The following is a 21655-nucleotide window of genomic DNA, read 5'->3' on the forward strand; positions in this document are numbered from 1 at the left end:
ACTTAGATGAAGATCAGATCACATTTTATGATGACCAATTTGTGCAGAAATCCAAATCATTCCAAAGGGTTCACATACTTTTTCTTGCAACTGTATATATATATATATATATATATATATATATATATAGTATATATATTGTGACACATTGAGCGGTTTGGTCTGGGAAAACAGGTATTTTCCTCCCAGCATGTGCTGCTGGGCTGATTTACAGCCATGTGAGGTTTAATACCAACCCGGATTTTAAGTGCCGATCCAGGTTTTGGCAGCACCTGGCTGTCCTTAAATAGGCAGCTGGAGAAGCCAGGTCCCTGTGTTGGGCTCACGGAGCCTTGTGTCTGAATGAAGGTTTGCAACCTGTTTGGCGTGAAAACAGGTTGGTGCTGCTATGGTCATAGACTCTTTGAGGGAGAATTGCCGCACGGTGTGAATTACCACCAACACCGCAAGGTGACTTTTTGCTTGATTATGATTGCTAGTTTTGTCACTAAAGTGTGAATAAAACACTGAACTGTTTGATCCAAAGAACGTGTTGTTGTCGCTATACTGTGTCCGCTAATCCTGTCTACCAGAGCAAAACCCCACAATTGGTGGAGGATGCGGGTATGAGCAGTGAGGCTGGAGCCAATATTTTTTTATTTCTGCATTTTTCAGGCACGGTTGTATGTCATACATTAAACCAGATGTATTACAACCATTGCCCCACGACAAAATGGAGGTTGTTGTGAAGGCCCTCATAGAGGCTAATCTGCAGCAGTGAGAGACAAACATGCAGCAATGCGAGGCTAATAAGCAGCAGCAGCAGCAGACTAACCAGTTGCTGCTACCAAATGTGATGGCTTTGCAGACAGCAGGAACAACCCTGTCTACGATGCCCGGAAAGGAGTCTGCCACGAATTCTAAGATGACCCCCATAGACGACATTGAAACCTACCTGTCAATGTATGATAAAGTGGCCATCAGGGAAAAGCTAGCCCGTGACCAGTGGGATGAGGTTGTCGCTCTGTTCCTGGCATCCTATTCCCAGCGGGTGTATTTCGACTTGCCGGACAATCAAGCGGCCAACTACCAGAAAGTCCAGGGTGAGATTCCGGCAAGCCTGGGGATGAATGCGTTGATCTGGGCCCAGTGGGTGCATCAGTGGGGGTTCAACCTGGCTGAGCTTGTAATACCCCAGTATTATAACTTACTTCACCTTTTGCAAATATGGCTACAGCCTGATGTGATAAGCTCCACTGCTATGCTGGATCGTCTGTTAGCCGATATGTTCTGGAGGGCTTTGCCATACCCTCTCCAGTACTGAATCGAAAGAAGTGCGGTAGCGTGGGGACGCTAAAATGGACCACAGAGAGGCGCTAGAATCCCTAGTATCTAGGATTGTGGTGGTATATAACCCAAAGTTATCAGCTTATGTTGTTAGGTATAAATAAGTGGAGTGGCAGTACTTGCACACTCCCCAGGGGTTGTTGTTCTTAGGATCAGTTAATATATGGTAGACAAATAGTAAAAGCAATGTATATATATTTGCAAATATAAATTGCAAATATAAAATCGCAAATGTAAAATCAAGATATGAAATCAAAATTTCAGTGACTCGCTTCACCCAGGAGGGTAATGTGGGATAAAGCTCAAGACACCCACATCACACCTGCGCCTGGATCGCCAGTAGAGTCTCAGATACGGACAAAGATCACTCAGGAGTAGGGATGAGCGAACCCGAACTGTATAGTTCGGGTTCGTACCGAATTTTGGGGTGTCCGTGACACGGACCCGAACCCGGACATTTTCGTAAAAGTTCGGGTTCGGTGTTCGTCGCTTTCTTGGCGCTTTTGTGACGCTTTCTTGGCGCTTTTTGAAAGGCTGCAAAGCAGCCAATCAACAAGCGTCATACTACTTGCCCCAAGAGGCCGTCACAGCCATGCCTACTATTGGCATGGCTGTGATTGGCCAGAGCACCATGTGACCCAGCCTCTATTTAAGCTGGAGTCACATAGCGCCGCCCGTCACTCTGCTCTGATTAGCGTAGGGAGAGGTTGCGGCTGCGACAGTAGGGCGAGATTAGGCAGATTAACTCCTCCAAAGGACTTGATTAATCGATCGATCTGCAGCTGTGCATCATTGAGCTGCTGAAATTCAATTGCTCACTGTTTTTAGGCTGCCCAGACCGTTTGTCAGTCACTTTTTTCTGGGGTGATCGGCGGCCATTTTGTGTCTTGTGCGGTGCTGCGACCAAGTGCATCCAAGCTGCGACCAAGTGCATTTAACCCTCAATGGTGTGGTTGTTTTTTGGCTAAAGCCTACATCAGGGTGAAGCTGTCACACCAAGTGCATTTAACCAGCAATAGTCTGTTTATTTTTTGGCCATATACTACATCAGGGGCAAGCTGCGCCTGTCACCAAGTGCATTTAACCCTCAGTAGTGTGGTTGGTCAAGCTGTCACACCAAGTGCATTTAACCAGCAATAGTCTGTTCATTTTTTGGCCATATACTACATCAGGGGCAAGCTGCGCCCGTCACCAAGTGCATTTAACCCTCAGTAGTGTGGTTGGTCAAGCTGTCACACCAAGTGCATTTAACCAGCAATAGTCTGTTCATTTTTTGGCCATATACTACATCAGGGGCAAGCTGCGCCCGTCACCAAGTGCATTTAACCCTCAGTAGTGTGGTTGGTCAAGCTGTCACACCAAGTGCATTTAACCAGCAATAGTCTGTTCATTTTTTGGCCATATACTACATCAGGGGCAAGCTGCGCCTGTCACCAAGTGCATTTAACCCTCAATGGTGTGGTTGTTTTTTGGCTAAAGCCTACATCAGGTTGAAGCTGTCACACCAAGTGCATTTAACCAGCAATAGTCTGTTCATTTTTTGGCCATATACTACATCAGGGGCAAGCTGCGCCCGTCACCAAGTGCATTTAACCCTCAGTAGTGTGGTTGGTCAAGCTGTCACACCAAGTGCATTTAACCAGCAATAGTGTGGTTATTTTTTGGCCATATCCCAGTCTAATTCTGTCACTAAATCCATACCGGTCACCCAGCGCCTAAATACTAGGCCTCAAATTTATATCCCGCTAAATCTGTCGTTACCGCTGTACTGTTGTGGCTGGGCAAGTTATTTAGTGTCCGTCAAAGCACATTTTTTGTTCAGGGTTGAAATACAATTCCCAATTTAGCAATTTCATAATTTAGTGGTTTCTGCTATATCAGAGCTATTTGAAATCTATCCCTAAAAGGGTATATAATATTCAAGGTGCACATAGGGTCATTCAGAATAACTTCACACACACACGCTACTGTGCATTTCCAAGTCTAATTCTGTTAGTAAATCCATACCGGTCACCCAGCGCCTAAATACTAGGCCTCAAATTTATATCCCGCTAAATCTGTCGTTACCGCTGTACTGTTGTGACTGGGCAAGTTATTTAGTGTCCGTTAAAGCACATTTTTTGTTCAGGGTTGAAATACAATTCCCAATTTAGCAATTTCATAATTTAGTGGTTTCTGCTATATCAGAGCTATTTGAAATCTATCCCTAAAAGGGTATATAATATTCAAGGTGCACATAGGGTCATTCAGAATAACTTCACACACACGCTACTGTGCATTTCCAAGTCTAATTCTGTCACTAAATCCATACCGGTCACCCAGCGCCTAAATACTAGGCCTCAAATTTATATCCCGCTGAATTTGAATACAATACATTGGGCCAAATAATATTTTTGTTGTTGTGGTGAACCATAACAATGAGGAAAACATCTAGTAAGGGTCGCGGACGTGGACATGGTCGTGGTGGTGTTAGTGGACCCTCTTGTGCTGGGAGAGGACGTGGCCGTTCTGCCACATCCACACGTCCTAGTGTACCAACTACCTCAGGTCCCAGTAGCCGCCAGAATTTACAGCGATATATGGTGGGGCCCAATGCCGTTCTAAGGATGGTAAGGCCTGAGCAGGTACAGGCATTAGTCAATTGGGTGGCCGACAGTGGATCCAGCACGTTCACATTATCTCCCACCCAGTCTTCTGCAGAAAGCGCACAGATGGCGCCTGAAAACCAACCCCATCAGTCTGTCACATCACCCCCCATGCATATCAGGGAAACTGTCTGAGCCTCAAGTTATGCAGCAGTCTCTTATGCTGTTTGAAGACTCTGCTGGCAGGGTTTCCCAAGGGCATCCACCTAGCCCTTCCCCAGCGGTGGAAGACATAGACTGCACTGACGCACAACCACTTATGTTTCCTGATGATGAGGACATGGGAATACCACCTCAGCATGTCTCTGATGATGACGAAACACAGGTGCCAACTGCTGCGTCTTTCTGCAGTGTGCAGACTGAACAGGAGGTCAGGGATCAAGACTGGGTGGAAGACGATGCAGGGGACGATGAGGTCCTAGACCCCACATGGAATGAAGGTCGTGCCACTGACTTTCACAGTTCGGAGGAAGAGGCAGTGGTGAGACCGAGCCAACAGCGTAGCAAAAGAGGGAGCAGTGGGCAAAAGCAGAACACCCGCCGCCAAGAGACTCCGCCTGCTACTGACCGCCGCCATCTGGGACCGAGCACCCCAAAGGAAGCTTCAAGGAGTTCCCTGGCATGGCACTTCTTCAAACAATGTGCTGACGACAAGACCCGAGTGGTTTGCACGCTGTGCCATCAGAGCCTGAAGCGAGGCATTAACGTTCTGAACCTGAGCACAACCTGCATGACCAGGCACCTGCATGCAAAGCATGAACTGCAGTGGAGTAAACACCTTAAAACCAAAGAAGTCACTCAGGCTCCCCCTGCTACCTCTTCTGCTGCTGCCGCCTCGGCCTCTTCTGCTGCTGCCGCCTCGGCCTCTTCCTCCGCCTCTGGAGGAACGTTGGCACCTGCCGCCCAGCAAACAGGGGATGTACCACCAACACCACCACCACCTCCGTCACCAAGCGTCTCAACCATGTCACACGGCAGCGTTCAGCTCTCCATCTCACAAACATTTGAGAGAAAGCGTAAATTCCCACCTAGCCACCCTCGATCCCTGGCCCTGAATGCCAGCATTTCAAACTACTGGCCTATGAAATGCTGTCATTTAGGCTGGTGGACACAGACAGCTTCAAACAGCTCATGTCGCTTGCTGTCCCACAGTATGTTGTTCCCAGCCGCCACTACTTCTCCAAGAGAGCCGTGCCTTCCCTGCACAACCAAGTATCCGATAAAATCAAGTGTGCACTGCGCAACGCCATCTGTAGCAAGGTCCACCTAACCACAGATACGTGGACCAGTAAGCACGGCCAGGGACGCTATATCTCCCTAACTGCACACTGGGTAAATGTAGTGGCAGCTGGGCCCCAGGCGGAGAGCTGTTTGGCGCACGTCCTTCCGCCGCCAAGGATCGCAGGGCAACATTCTTTGCCTCCTGTTGCCACCTCCTCCTTCTCGGCTTCCTCCTCCTCTTCTTCCACCTGCTCATCCAGTCAGCCACACACCTTCACCACCAACTTCAGCACAGCCCGGGGTAAACGTCAGCAGGCCATTCTGAAACTCATATGTTTGGGGGACAGGCCCCACACCGCACAGGAGTTGTGGCGGGGTATAGAACAACAGACCGACGAGTGGTTGCTGCCGGTGAGCCTCAAGCCCGGCCTGGTGGTGTGTGATAATGGGCGAAATCTCGTTGCAGCTCTGGGACTAGCCAATTTGACGCACATCCCTTGCTTGGCGCATGTGCTGAATTTGGTGGTGCAGAAGTTCATTCACAACTACCCCGACATGTCAGAGCTGCTGCATAAAGTGCGGGCCGTCTGTTCGCGCCTCGGCGTTCACATCCTGCTGCTGATCGCCTGTCTGCGCTACAGCGTAACTTCGGCCTTCCCGCTCACCGCCTCATATGCGACGTGCCCACCAGGTGGAACTCCACCTTGCACATGCTGGACAGACTGTGCGAGCAGCAGCAGGCCATAGTGGAGTTTCAGCTGCAGCACGCACGGGTCAGTCGCACTACAGAACAGCACCACTTCACCACCAATGACTGGGCCTCCATGCGAGACCTGTGTGCCCTGTTGCGCTGTTTCGAGTACTCCACCAACATGGCCAGTGGCGATGACGCCGTTATCAGCGTTACAATACCACTTCTATGTCTCCTTGAGAAAACACTTAGGGCGATGATGGAAGAGTAGGTGGCCGAGGAGGAGGAGGAGGAGGAGGAAGAGGGGTCATTTTTAGCACTTTCAGGCCAGTCTCTTCGAAGTGACTCAGAGGGAGGTTTTTGGCAACAGCAGAGGCCAGGTACAAATGTGGCCAGCCAGGGCCCACTACTGGAGGACGAGGAGGACGAAGATGAGGAGGAGGTGGAGGAGGATGAGGATGAAGCATGGTCACAGCGGGGTGGCACCCAACGCAGCTCGGGTCCATCACTGGTGCGTGGCTGGGGGGAAAGGCAGGACGATGACGATACGCCTCCCACAGAGGACAGCTTGTCCTTACCCCTGGGCAGCCTGGCACACATGAGCGACTACATGCTGCAGTGCCTGCGCAACGACAGCAGAGTTGCCCACATTTTAACCTGTGCGGACTACTGGGTTGCCACCCTGCTGGATCCACGCTACAAAGACAATGTGCCCACCTTACTTCCTGCACTGGAGCGTGATAGGAAGATGCACGAGTACAAGCGCACGTTGGTAGACGCGCTACTGAGAGCATTCCCAAATGTCACAGGGGAACAAGTGGAAGCCCAAGGCCAAGGCAGAGGAGGAGCAAGAGGTCGCCAAGGCAGCTGTGTCACGGCCAGCTCCTCTGAGGGCAGGGTTAGCATGGCAGAGATGTGGAAAACTTTTGTCAACACGCCACAGCTAACTGCACCACCACCTGATACGCAACGTGTTAGCAGGAGGCAACATTTCACTAACATGGTGGAACAGTACATGTGCACACCCCTCCACGTACTGACTGATGGTTCGGCCCCATTCAACTTCTGGGTCTCTAAATTGTCCACGTGGCCAGAGCTAGCCTTTTATGCCTTGGAGGTGCTGGCCTGCCCGGCGGCCAGCGTTTTGTCTGAACGTGTATTCAGCACGGCAGGGGGCGTCATTACAGACAAACGCAGCCGCCTGTCTACAGCCAATGTGGACAAGCTGACGTTCATAAAAATGAACCAGGCATGGATCCCACAGGACCTGTCCGTCCCTTGTCCAGATTAGACATTAACTACCTCCCCTTAACCATATATTATTGGACTCCAGGGCACTTCCTCATTCAATCCTATTTTTATTTTCATTTTACCATTATATTGCGAGGCTACCCAAAGTTGAATGAACCTCTCCTCTGTCTGGGTGCCAGGGCCTAAATATATGCCAATGGACTGTTCCAATGTTGGGTGACGTGAAGCCTGATTCTCTGCTATGACATGCAGACTAATTCTCTGCTGACATGAAGCCAGATCCTCTGTTACGGGACCTCTCTCCTCTGCCTGGGTGCTGGGCCTAAATATCTGACAATGGACTGTTGCAGTGGTGGCTGACGTGAAGCCTGATTTTCTGCTATGACATGCAGACTGATTCTCTGCTGACATGAAGCCAGATCCTCTGTTACGGGACCTCTCTCCTCTGCCTGGGTGCTGGGCCTAAATATATGCCAATGGACTGTTGCAGTGGTGGCTGACGTGAAGCCTCATTCTCTGCTATGACATGCAGACTAATTCTCTGCTGACATGAAGCCAGATTGTCTGTTACGGGACCTCTCTCCTCTGCCTGGGTGCTGGGCCTAAATTTATGAAAATAGACTCTTACAGTGGTGGGTGACGTGAAGCCTGATTCTCTGCTATGACATGAAGACTGATTCTCTGCTATGACATGAAGACTGATTCTCTGCTGACATGAAGCCAGATTGTCTGTTACGGGACCTCTCTCCTCTGCCTGGGTGCTGGGCCTAAATTTATGAAAATGGACTCTTACAGTGGTGGGTGACGTGAAGCCTGATTCTCTGCTATGACATGAAGACTGATTCTCTGCTGACATGAAGCCAGATTGTCTGTTACGGGACCTCTCTCCTCTGCCTGGGTGCTGGGCCTAAATTTATGAAAATGGACTGTTGCAGTGGTGGGTGACGTGAAGCCTGATTCTCTGCTATGATATGAAGACTGATTCTCTGCTGACATGAAGCCAGATCCTCTGTTACGGGACCTCTCTCCTCTGCCTGGGTGCTGGGCCTAAATATCTGACAATGGACTGTTGCATTGGTGGCTGACGTGAAGCCTGATTCTCTGCTATGACATGCAGACTAATTCTCTGCTGACATGAAGCCAGATTGTCTGTTACGGGACCTCTCTCCTCTGCCTGGGTGCTGGGCCTAAATTTATGAAAATGGACTGTTGCAGTGGTGGGTGACGTGAAGCCTGATTCTCTGCTATGATATGAAGACTGATTCTCTGCTGACATGAAGCCAGATCCTCTGTTACGGGACCTCTCTCCTCTGCCTGGGTGCTGGGCCTAAATATCTGACAATGGACTGTTGCATTGGTGGCTGACGTGAAGCCTGATTCTCTGCTATGACATGCAGACTAATTCTCTGCTGACATGAAGCCAGATTGTCTGTTACGGGACCTCTCTCCTCTGCCTGGGTGCTGGGCCTAAATTTATGAAAATGGACTGTTGCAGTGGTGGGTGACGTGAAGCCTGATTCTCTGCTATGACATGAAGACTGATTCTCTGCTGACATGAAGCCAGATTGTCTGTTACGGGACCTCTCTCCTCTGCCTGGGTGCCGGGGCCTAAATATCTGAGAATGGACTGTTCCAGTGGTGGGTGACGGGAAGCCAGATTCTCTGCTATGGGACCTCTCTCCAATTGATTTTGGTTAATTTTTATTTATTTAATTTTTATTTTAATTCATTTCCCTATCCACATTTGTTTGCAGGGGATTTACCTACATGTTGCTGCCTTTTGCAGCCCTCTAGCCCTTTCCTGGGCTGTTTTACAGCCGTTTTAGTGCCGAAAAGTTCGGGTCCCCATTGACTTCAATGGGGTTCGGGTTCGGGACGAAGTTCGGATCGGGTTCGGATCCCAAACTCGAACATTTTCGGGAAGTTCGGCCGAACTTCTCGAACCCGAACATCCAGGTGTTCGCTCAACTCTACTCAGGAGTCCTTGTTCTTTCTTTTATTCTTTTATTCCAAAAGCCAGATTTGGGGGAGTGAAACAGCTCGATGCGTTTCGGGGCCTCTTAGTGGGTCCCCTTCATCAGGAGAATATACATTCATAACACAATGAAATGGGGTTTAAATAGCATAAAAAACATAAAAAAGACCACCAAAAACGGTTTAAAATGACGTCACTTCCGGTGTCTGCATGTGCTCCACAGTAGAACGCATCGGAAGTGACGACCCATTTGCCTCATAATTGTCGGTTTAATAAAAAGATAAATAGGTTACTTCTAAATAAATGTGGGGCTGGTGGGGGTACGTCCTCACCGCTCCCGGGTGTTCCTATGGGTTCGTGTCTCTCTCTCTTGATGCGCTCATGCTGGAACGCATCCTGGACTTCCGGTGTGCTCCACCATGAGCGCATCATGAGAGAGAGACACGAACCCATAGGAACACCCGGGAGCGATGAGGACGTACCCCCACCAGCCCCACATTTATTTAGAAGTAACCTATTTATCTTTTTATTAAACCGACATTGCTTTTACTATTTGTCTACCATATATTAACTGATCCTAAGAACAACAACTCCTGGGGAGTGTGCAAGTACTGCCACTCCACTTATTTATACCTAACAACATAAGCTGCTAACTTTGGGTTATATACCACCACAATCTAGATACTAGGGATTGTGGCGCCTCTCTGTGGTCCTTTTTAGCATCCCCACGCTACCCCACTTCTTTCTTTCCAATCACCCACCTTGAGGGAATCAGGGTGGGTTGAGACCATTGGCAGCCTGCCCTTCCCTGTTCCACTATCGTCGTTTTACTCTTTTTTTCCTAATATTCAGGTGAAATCAAAGTATACTTATTCTGCCCCACCTTCAACGCCCTGCGAAGTTATCCTTGGACCATCATTCTGAAGGCCCAGTGACTAACCCTCTTTTTTCTTTTCCTGTCTCTGACTTACAGTACTGGATCGGTCAGGTGTCTCTTAGCAATGCCCTTGAGATGGTGGACCTGGTGAAACTCTATAAAACTACCAGAAATCTAAAGAAGGGCTCTGGAAGGGGGTCAACAAACCCCGGAAATCTCCAACCCAGGCCCGGAGATTTGAGCCAATAAAACCCACCTGGGATGGTGGTGTCAGGAATCTGGCCATGTAAGGGCTGACTGTCCCCATCAGGTGGAGCCCATGGACACTAACTATGGCTACCGTCAGTCGCTATATGCCAGGAGGCTGTGTGCAACAGGTACCCCAGAGTCTCTAGATCACTTGTGCCAAGTGGAAGTGGGAGACACTCCGGCTGATGACCCTAGAAAGGGCTACCCTGGTGCGGTCCACTGAGTAAACTGGCTGGAAAGTCAGGGTAATGTGCATCCACAGAGACTTATAAGACTACCCCACCACGCTGGTTTCTCTAACTACGGTGGCCGGTAGATGGACCCACGAGGTGACTGTCGCCACAAATCCATATTATAAACTTATAATAGGGAGAGACTTCCCCGGCTTCCCGACACTGTGGCCTGCTATAAGAGTGACTGATACCCATGAGACAGGGCTAACCCTAGCAAAGTGGCCCGGCTCAGGATGGAGACCAGAACCCTGGGAACCTGAGACCACAGGGGCAGTGGTAGGGGTGACCGCCACTTTGGTGGAAGAGGGGGAGACAACTCCACTAAGTGTGATGGTGGGAGACGTGGAAGACTTGCTGCCGGGTCCTGAATTGGTAGACCTCAATGTCACCGGCAATAATTTTGGTACCGCCAAACGTTGGGATCCAACCCTATCCTGCGCCTGGGAAAATGTGTTAATAGTAGATGGTGAACCACAACATCCTGGGGCAGAGTCAGTGTTTTCCCATTTTGGGGTTCATCAGGATATGTTGTATCAGGTAAACAAACTACGTGGTGAGCCTATTGAACAGTTGGTGGTCCCCAAAGCTTATCACAAGCTTGTTAGGTCTAGCCATCCAACACATTCTCGGGGGTCACCTGTGGCTGCAGAAAACTCAGGATCATATTCTACAGCGGTTTTACTGGCCCAGCATATTCAAAGAAGTGGAAGAGTTTTGTAATTCTTGCCTGACCTGCCAGATAAATTGCCCCCAGCCACATTTCCATAGTCCCCTAGTGCCTCTCCCGATTATCAAAGTACCATTTGACAGAATAGCTATGGACCTCATAGGCCCAGTACCGAAGTCCGCCAGAGGGCATCAACACATCTTAGTCATTCTAGACTACGCCACTTGGTACCCCGAGGCAGTGCCACTGCGACATACCTCGGCCAAACTCATAACTAAGTAATTAATAGAGATGTTTTCCCGAGTAGGACTACCTAAAGAGGTTCTCACCGACCAAGGGACCCTTTATATATCCAAGGTGATGAGGGAACTCTGTAAGTTGCTGCACATAAAACAGCTACGGACGTTCGTTTACCATTCGCAAACGGACGGTCTGGTAGAAAGGTTTGCCCTATCTTATGTTCGCAGTGTCAGAGGTACCCCAGGCCTCTACTAGGTTCTCGCCCTTCGAACTGCTATAAGACACCCTTGCGATCTCTTGGACATGGCCAAAGAGGCGTGGGAACAACAACCCACTCCACATAAAAGTGTCATTGAGTACATTACAAAAATAGAAGATCGGATAGAGACAGTATTGCCTCTTGTTACGGAGCATATAAAGGCAGCTCAGCGAGCCCAGAGTTGGGTATATAATCGGCAGGCTCGGGTTCGGATCTTTGACCAGGGTAATCGGATTTTGATTCTGTGCCGACCGTGGACAGTAAGTTCCTGTCTAGGTGGCAGGGGCCCTACGAGGTACTCGAGAAAATTAGAGATGTAAACTACAAGTTACACCAAACAGGGTGGCGAAAGCAGGAGCAGGTTTACCATGTGAATTTACTAAAATCATGGAAAGATAGGGAGACCTGTACAGAAGATAGCCCATGGCAGGGTTTTCTAGGAGAAGAGGTACCGGACCCTCTGTCTGATGCAAGAGAGGCGGCTGCCACAGTAAAAATTGCTGACAACCTCTTCTCTAACAGACTCAGGAGGACAGGGAGTTCATTAGTCAGAACACGGATGTGTCCTCGGACCTCCATGGACGCACTTCCATAATCCAGCATGACATTGTCACTGAGCCTCAGGCAAAAGTCCAATTAAAACCATACTGGGTACCTGAGGCTCGGCGACAAGCCATGTCAGAATAGGTGCAGCTAATGTTGCAGCTAGACGTCATTGAGGAGTCAAAAAGTAAGTGGGCCAGTCCTATAGTATTGATACACAAGCCGGACAAGAGATTGCTGTTTTGTAACGACTTTCGAAAACTTAACAAGGTTTCCAAATTCGATGCATATCCCATGCCACAGGTGGATGAGCTCATCACAAGGTTAGGACAAGCTCAGTATTTTTCAGTTTTGGACCTCACAAAAGGGTACTGGCAGGTGCCTTTAACGGAGGCTGCCAAAGAGAAAACTGTCTTTATCACGCCTGAAGGGTTTCATCCATGTAAGGTCTTACCCTTTGGTCTGCATGGCGCCCCCGCCACTTTTCTGCGACTAATGGACATTGTGCTTTGTCCACATCGTCGATACGCTTCGGCTTACCTGGACAATATTGTTATCCACATTACCAACTGGGAAAGTCACCTACCCAAAGTGCAGGCTGTAGTGGACTCCCTTTGGAAAGCTGGCCTAACCGCTAACCCAAAAAATGTGCGATAGGGTTAGAAGAGACTAAGTACCTGGGGTATGTCATTGGAAGCAGAGTCATCAAACCCCAAGTGAACAAAATAGAGGCGATACGGAATTAGCCCCGACCTGTCACCATTAGGCAAATAAAGTAATTCCTGGGAATGGTGGGCTATTACATGAGGTTTTTTCCCCACTTTGCTACTCTAGACATGCCCTTGACAGGACTCTTGAAGGGACACATGTCAATGATGGTTTACTGGGATGATTGGGCGGAAGAGGCTTCCTCCGCTTTGAAGTCAGCCCTGTGCGGGTCCCCGATTTTGGTGATGCCCGACTTCAAAAGGGAGTTTTTTTAGTACAGACTGATGCCTTGGTGCTGTACTGTCTCAGGAAGTCAATGGGGAGGAGCATCCCTTTGTCTTCCTAAGCCGTAAGCTCGCCCCAGCCGAGACCCGGTATAGTATAGTGGAGAGAGAGTGCCTGTCTATCAAGTGGGTACTAGAATCTATTATTTAATGGGGAGAAAATTCCGCCTGGTGACTGACTACTCCTCTCTCAAGTGGATGAGCCAGGCCAAGGACAGAAATGCCCTGTTGACCCGATGGTTTCTCTCCCTACAAAGTTTTTGGTGGAACACAGGGCAAGCTGGTTACAGGGAAATGCAGATGCCCTGTCCCGGGTACACTGTCTGGTGTGTGTTCACCCCCTCAGGGTTGAACAAAGAGGGGGGTATATGACACAGTGAGAGGTTTGGTCTGGGAAAACAGGTATTTTCCTCCCAGCATGTGCTGCTGGGCTGATTTACAGCCAGGTGAGGTCAAATACCGGACCGGATTTTAAGTGCCTTAATTAGGCAGCTAGGCTCAGAAGCGAGGTCTCTGTGTTGGGATTTAGGAGCCTTGTGTATGGATGAAGGCTTGCAACTTGTTTGGCGTGAAAACAGGTTGGTGCTGCTATGGTCAAGGACTCTGAGGCAGAATTGCTCCATGGTGTGAATTACCACCAACACCACAAGGTAACTTTTTGCTTGATTATGACTGCTTGTTTTGTCACTTGCCTAAAGTGTGAATAAAACACTGAACTGCTTGATCCAAATAACTTGTTGTTGCCTCTATACTGCGTCCGCTAATCCTGTCTACCACTATATACAGTACATATATATATGTATAACAATACACTTGACACACATATAATGCTTGTATATACCATATCAGGTGTATACTCAGTGAACACACATCCTAAAAGTCCAAAAAACCTTCTCTTCTTTCTTCATGGGGGTGGCTTGTAGTTAACGGAGGAACATGTACAAATACAGCCTTGTATGTGAAAGAAAAGTTACTATAATTTACCCCTTCAGGACCCTGCCATTTTTCACCTTAAAGGATAACTGTCACACTTAGACCCTAATTTCAATTTTCATATATGTAGTTACGAATAACATGATATTCCAGAATCAGTTACTATTAGACTGACTTACCCCATATTTAATAAGATTCAGCCCTTAGCAACCAGTCTGCATAAAACTGCAATTTCACTATTCAGTTAAGATGGCCACCACTGCCCTCACCCTGAGGCTAATCCCGCCTGCCCTCACTAGCCAGTAACAATAGCCCCCCAAAAGTGTCAGTAACCACAGCCCTCCCCCTAAAGGGTTAATCTCCTGCATCACAAAGGGGTCCTCTTACCACATGTTGCTTTCATTTATACACTGAGCAGATGGCAGGTCTTCCTTCCCTGGTCTGCGTTGCACCAACCCTGCATTGTCCAGCTCTGCTGAGTGAGGGAGCGTCTGCCAAGCGCAGGGACAGGGAGAAGTGCACACAGCCCAGGCACTGTTATCAGCTGCTGGGGAGGCCCTGGCTTTAATCAATTACTTACAGTCCCTGGCTGTCAGTAATCTGACCTTGCACGCTGCCTGCTTCTGCGTCCTCCGTCCTTCAACACATAGACAGAACATGCCTAGCAACCTTATTTTAAGCACAGGTAAAAGTAGGCAGTACAGGGAACAAAACTGTGGGATTAAGGGGTAATTGAATACACAGTGAAAAGTTTAAATAGGGCCACCAAGGAGATATTAATCACCACAATACAATACTTAAAAAATATATATATATGACAGTTATACTTTAAGGAACAGGCCAATTTTTGCGAATCTGACATGTGTCACTTTATGTGGTGATAATTTTAAAACGCTTTTACTTATCCAGGCCATTATGAGATTGTTTTCTCGTAACATATTGTACTTCATGGCAGTGGTAAAATTAAGTCAAAATTATTTTATATAAAAAAAATTCAAATTTACATTTTTTTTAAAAAATTAACAAATTTACAAATTTACATTTCTCTACTTTTATAATAGATAGTAATACCTCAAAAAATAGTTATTACTTTACATTCCGAATATGTCTACTTTATGTTTGGATCATTTTGTGAATGCCATTTTATTTTTTGGGGAAGTTAGAAGGCTTAGAAGTTCAGAAGAAAACCCACTTTTTAAGGACCAGTTCAGGTCTGAAGTCACTTTGTGAGGCTTACATAATAGAAACCACCCAAAAATGACCCCATTTTAGAAACTACACCCCTCAAGGTATTCAAAACTTTGTTAACCCTTTAGGTATTTCACCAGAATTAATGGAAAATGGATATGAAATTTCAGATATTCACTTTTTGGGCAGATTTCCATTTTAATAAAATATTTTACTCAAACAAAGCAAGGGTTAACAGCCAAACAAAACTCAATATTTATTGCCCTGATTCTGTAGTTTACAGAAACACCCCATATCTGGTCGTAAACTGCTGTACGGGCACACGGTATTGCGCAGAAGGAATAGAACACTGTATGGTTTTTGTAAAGCAAATTTCAATGGGATAATTTAAAGCTGCCATGTCACATTTGAAGATCCCCTGATGCACCCCTAGAGTAGAAACTCCCAAAAAGTTACCCCATTTTAGAAAATTAGGCTAAGGATCTTGAATTTCTTAAACTCTGCAAAAGAAGTTATTTTAGGATTTGAAACAGAGAAGCAAAATGTGTTGAACAAGTGCTAAAGGTGGATGAGCTGAGTAATGAACAATGTCATTCTGTCCCTGTATATTGACAGTGTCTTCCAAATCATTTTGGATCCTGTGCATCAGAGATGTTTAATTTCCAGTGAATGGAAAATAAGGCAGCTGAATCATTGATGTCAATGCCTTACCCACTTCCACCATTCTGTGACAACTTCCGCTATAGCACTTCAATACAAAATGAATGTATTTTTTTGGGATGAGATGACGGGTTGATTGGTACTATTTTAGGGTGTATATTAGTTTTTGATCGCTTGCTATTACACTTTTTGTGATGTAAGGTGACAAAAAATGGCTTTATTTTTTATTTTTATTTTTTATGGTGTTCACCTGAGGGGTTAGGTCATGTGGTATATTTATAGAGCATGTTGTTATGGACGCGGCGATACCTAATATGTCTACTTTTTTTATTTATGTAAGTTTTACACAATAATATAATTTTTTAAACAAAATAAATGATGTTTTAGTGTCTCCATATTCTGAGAGCCAGAGTTTTTTCAGTCTTTGGGGGATTGTCCTAGGTAGGGTATCATTTTTGCAGGATGAGATGACGGTTTTATTGCCACTATTTTGGGGTGCATATGACTTTTTAATCGCTTGCTATTACACTTTTTGTGATGTAAGGTGACAAAAATTGGCTTTTTTTAAACTGTTTTTGTTTTCTTTTCTTTACGGAGTTCACCTGAGGGGTTAGGTCATGTGATATTTTTATAGAGAAGGTTCTTACGGATGCAGCTATACCTAATAAGTCAACTTTTATTTATTTATGTAAGTTTTACACAATAACAGCATTTTTAAAACCAAAAATATCATGTTTTTGTGTCTCCAGAGATTTTTTTGGGGGGGTGCGATTGTCTTAGTTAGGATATCATTTTTTGCAGGATAAGGTGACAGTTAGATTGGTTCTATTTTGGGGGGCATACGCCTTTTTTATCACTTGGTGTTGCACTTTTAATGTTGTAAGGTGACAAAAAAATGTTTTTTTTAGCACAGTTTTTATTTTAATTTTTTGACAGTGTTCATTTGAGGGGTTAAGTCATGTTATATGTTTATATAGCCGGTCGATATAGACTTGGCGATACCTAATTTGTCTACTTTTTTTATTTATGTAAGTTTTACACAAAAAAATCATGTTTTAGTGTCTCCATAGTTTTTTTTTATATTTTGGGCGAATGTCTTAGTTAGGATATCAATTTTTGCAGGATGAGGTGACGGTTAGATTAGTTTATTGAATTCACCAATGCTGGTGCATGCAGCAGGGGTCCAGCTATCAGTGACTACTGGACCCCTGCCGCGGATCGGGCGGGTGCATCGCCTGCACCGGTCCTATCACAGCGCCACACATGTATGGCGCTGGTTCTTAAGTCACGGACATCTGTACATGTACAGCGCGGGTCCTCTACGAGTTAAGGATAAGACACCAGGCATCCAATAGACAAGGGAAGGGTGACATTTAAGCTGTTACATGGGATCTCTACAAATGGCTAAATCTATATAAGTAGAGATCATTGACGCAGTCTGATAGTCTGCAGGAACTTGGGCAGTTGAAAGTCTTTCCATTGTAGATATTGAAATTCATCTAATAAAAACAGCCAATAAGGAATAGTGCCCAGATGTTTAGAAAACATCATGAAAAATACATTTTAAAAGCTGTTAGAACCCTGTTAGATCCGTGACTTTCATTAGAAACTGGAAAAAATGTAAATATTCATGGAGTTAAAGATTTAGGGAAAAATAAGGGTTAAAGAAAAGCGTATAAATCCATTTAACTGTGGGTCCCTTTAAGCAGGGCTTTGACTGTTTATATAAGTAAGCTGCCAGCCTCTCTCAGATTCTGCTTTTGGAGTTGGCACGAATACACTTATATTTTGGTTTTGAGTCTGCGCAATTACATCTCTTTGTTCAGAGGAAAAAAAGGGGGAGGGGCAAACTAAAGTTATAAGAGAAAAAGTAGTGATGAGTTAACTAAGTGATTACAACTTTAATTGTTGTATTGTTATAGTTTTTTTTTGGCTTAAAGATTATACCTGAATTGTATTGTGAATAGGGGTTTTAAAACATAACATTTACTAAGTCATTTAAAATAAATGCCACTTGGTGAGAAACATAAAGGACAAACACCTCCACTATAGCATAAACAAACAAATCTTACCCCGTTTGATGGATTCCACAGCCTGTGGAGGACGGTTCAGGTAGTAGGTGGACCACCGGAACCTGTGTGATCAAGGTGCTGATGTCTATAGGCAATATGGCACTCCTATATAGCCCTGGTATGTCTTTCCTACCTACATATAGGTGGGGGGCTACTTGAGCAGCTGCCTAGCACACATGGAGCACCCGCCCCGACAGGGGCGACCCCATACCGATCCTGTCCCTCAGTATGGGCCTTGTGCTATTTTTCCCTAATACAAAACCCTACATGCCATGTTTCGGTCCTAGACTCCAGACCTCCTCAGGGGTTTCATAGACGTAGCTTCATGAAGTAAAAGGGGAAGAACCAATTAAAAACCTCACTTTACAAAATTTTTAACTGATTTGATGGTAAAACACTTTGGGGAAAATTTATCAAGCCATGAACTCCAGAATCCTGGCTTCCAAAAGTCAAAAAAACTGAACTTTTGCAAATTCTTTGGTTTATTTGCGCAACAGTTTGCAACATTTAGCATTTATACACCACTCACTCCAGTTTGGAAAAATAGGTTGGAAAGTGGGTGTGGTTAGCTATGTTAATTAGTCTCACTCCAGATTTATTACTGTGACTTTTTTATGGCATCCCCCTACTCCCTCAAGTAAAGAAGGGTGGCATAAAAAATTGGAGTAGAATTTCTAGACAGAAGTTTGATGTTTGATAAATTTAGCATAAAGTAGGCCAACACAGACAAGCAAAATTGACGTTGCCCTCATAATAAATTCCCCCAATGCTTCAACCTATAAATTAGGCCAGAATAATGGAGTGTTTATAGCTGTTTTGTCAATGAAGTAGGATTTGCAACAAATTTATATGTTGATATCTGTGTTTGCAACATTTTTTTATTTTTATTATTTTTGGGGGGGTTTGCGCCATAACCAGCATTTTCTATTTACTAAGGGGTGTGCATATGTTTCATGGACAAATTTGCAAAAAAAAATTAAATGGCAAATGTATTGCTGACCCTCAGTGGTGTAAAAACAATAAATAACATAAGACTTTAAACTGCAAAATCACCAGATAATTCATGCAACAAATTTAACAAATGGTGTGCGACAAGTGAATTCAAAATGCAGATACAGTTTAATGCAAAGGTGAAGCAGAGAGCCATGAGCTGCCATCAGTGGTCCAGCGCAGGAAGGCACAATGCAGTGACATCAGTGCACCCGCTATGCTGAGCCACAGACCTGTTCTGCTCTGTTCATCTTGTAGCAGATGTGAGACAGTGACAGGTCTCACACAGGTTAGAGGCAAGGAAGGGGTGAATAGTTCGGTCCACACCCCTATTCCACCACAGGTGAGACCAGCTGGAAGTAATCAGGCTGGCACAAAGCACCTCCCAGGGTGTCAGCAAGGGGGGAGTCTGGTACCTGTGGACAGAGGCCTGGAGGCTCTGTGTGGTCCAAGCCAGGAGGGCTGACAGACCACTATTCCCCATATGTGCTGAGACACTGGACTGGAGGCAGTGGGCGTACTGTGCTCTGTACAGCCAGGTGGCTGTGGGACCTCAGAAGTGCTTGAGGAGCGAAATGAATTAGAGAGGCTGAACAAGCAACTCGGAGCAGAGATGGAAGCTCTCATGAGCTCAAAAGATGCCATCTATGAGGTGGAGAAGCCTAAGCGTGCTCCTGCACAGCAGGTGGAAAAAAGTGAGAAACCAGAAGAGGAAGATCCTCTGGAAGGTGCCAAGAAGTCAGAGCCTGGTAAGAGTGGGTCTGGAAATGGTGGTGCCAGGGTGCTGGCCAAGGCAGAGAAGGTGGAAAAGGTATCGGCTGAACCAGTTGATGGGGCTGATGTCGATGCAGAGGCCAAGAGTCTCATGACAGTGTGTAACCAGGACCAGGTCGCAAAAGACGTCCCCTCCGCCTACAAGGCCTTCCAAGTAGCCAGCTGCCTGCTGGGGAAGAAATATGAGGAGATGGACGACCAGTATGCAGATCCGGGCTATTACGATGGGCTGTCTCTCCTGACTCCTCCCCAAAAGGAGAACAGTGTCCTGGGTGAGCCTCTGGAGAAAATGACAGAAGACGAGGAGTCTGCTGAAGACCCTGGTGCCTCCTGCCTCGATGAGAAAGAGGGGGAGGGGTTAACAGGGCAAGTGTATGGTGCCATGTCCGAGAAGGATGAGAAGGCGGTCAAAGAGACTGGAGACTTCAAGAAGACAAAGACTGAAAAAGTTAAGGCCGATGTATTGGTTGACGTGAAGTCCCCAGGTGCTACAGAGACCAAAGTTAAGCCAAAGGGAGCCGCGGCCGAAGCGGCAAAAACCGCTAAAGAAGCAGAGGTCTCTAAAACTGCCATAGTAGCTAGGGTAACTACTGCTGGAAAAAATGAAGAGGTGACCCAGATGCACGTAAAAGAAGCAAGTAGGGGCAAGCATGCTTTGCTGAAGGAGCCCTGCAAAGCAAAGGAGAAAGTGTCGGGATATGACCATGACTGGGAACAGTTCAGGCAAGAGCTGCAGCAGTCCAAGAAAGGATGTGAGGCGCATGTACAGGAGACAGAGGATCTAAAAAGAGAAAGAGATCAAAATATACGACAGCGCATCATTATCACTTGGGAAAAAGTAGGAAAAGAGTATCTGGTCATGAGATGGGCACATGAGGCCTTTAGGCAGTTTCGGTTAGGCAAGATGTTGGTTTTGGTAATAAACCAAGCTCTGCTGGCGTGAGTCTGGCAGAACAAAGGGAAGGTACGTGTCACCGAGGTTCCTGGCCTCGGTGAAATAAGAACCGGTAATTTTCTGTGTCAGCGGCAGCTAGTGCTCGCTGACACTGTGTTACTTAGTGTGGCTGTAAAGCCAATCTGGGCCGGTTCTTATTGGGAGCAGCCAAAGAGCAGGGTGGGTGGCTGTTCCCCACGTCCAGGCCAGGTGGATGCCCTCTCACCAGCCTCCCGTGGTTATGCAGGTGTTCACCCTCACGGGCTTTAACAAAGGGGGGGGATATGTGAGACAGTGACAGGTCTCACACAGGTTAGAGGCAAGGAAGGGGTGAATAGTTCGGTCCACACCCCTATTCCACCACAGGTGAGACCAGCTGGAAGCAATCAGGCTGGCACAAAGCACCTCCCAGGGTGTCAGCAAGGGGGGAGTCTGGTACCTGTGGACAGAGGCCTGGAGGCTCTGTGTGGTCCAAGCCAGGAGGGCTGACAGACCACTATTCCCCATATGTGCTGAGACACTGGACTGGAGGCAGTGGGCGTACTGTGCTCTGTACAGCCAGGTGGCTGTGGGACATTGGCTGAGAAAGCCGCACGTGTTCACAGGGTGTGAACAAGGACTTAGGTGAGTCAGGAAACTCTGTGTTAGTTAGAGCCTAGCCGGGCAAGTGTTTATTATTTTATGTGGATGTCACATGTGTTAGGTGAAGCTGCGACTTCATGATAACCTGTATTGGTTGAAGTGTGCACAATAAATGCACGGTTTGGACCTGAAACCTGGTGTCCTAAAGTCGTATCTGTGAGAATGACCCCCAAATAAGAGGCGATCCCTTACACAGAGTATTAAAATTGGAGACAATAAGAGGCATTAGTTTGTATGGGGGACACTTAAGGGGGCATCAGTATGTGAGGAGGGCACTTAAAGTGACCTCATAC

The sequence above is a fragment of the Bufo gargarizans genome, chromosome 3, assembly GCF_014858855.1.
Source record: "Bufo gargarizans isolate SCDJY-AF-19 chromosome 3, ASM1485885v1, whole genome shotgun sequence".
NCBI lineage: Eukaryota > Metazoa > Chordata > Amphibia > Anura > Bufonidae > Bufo > Bufo gargarizans.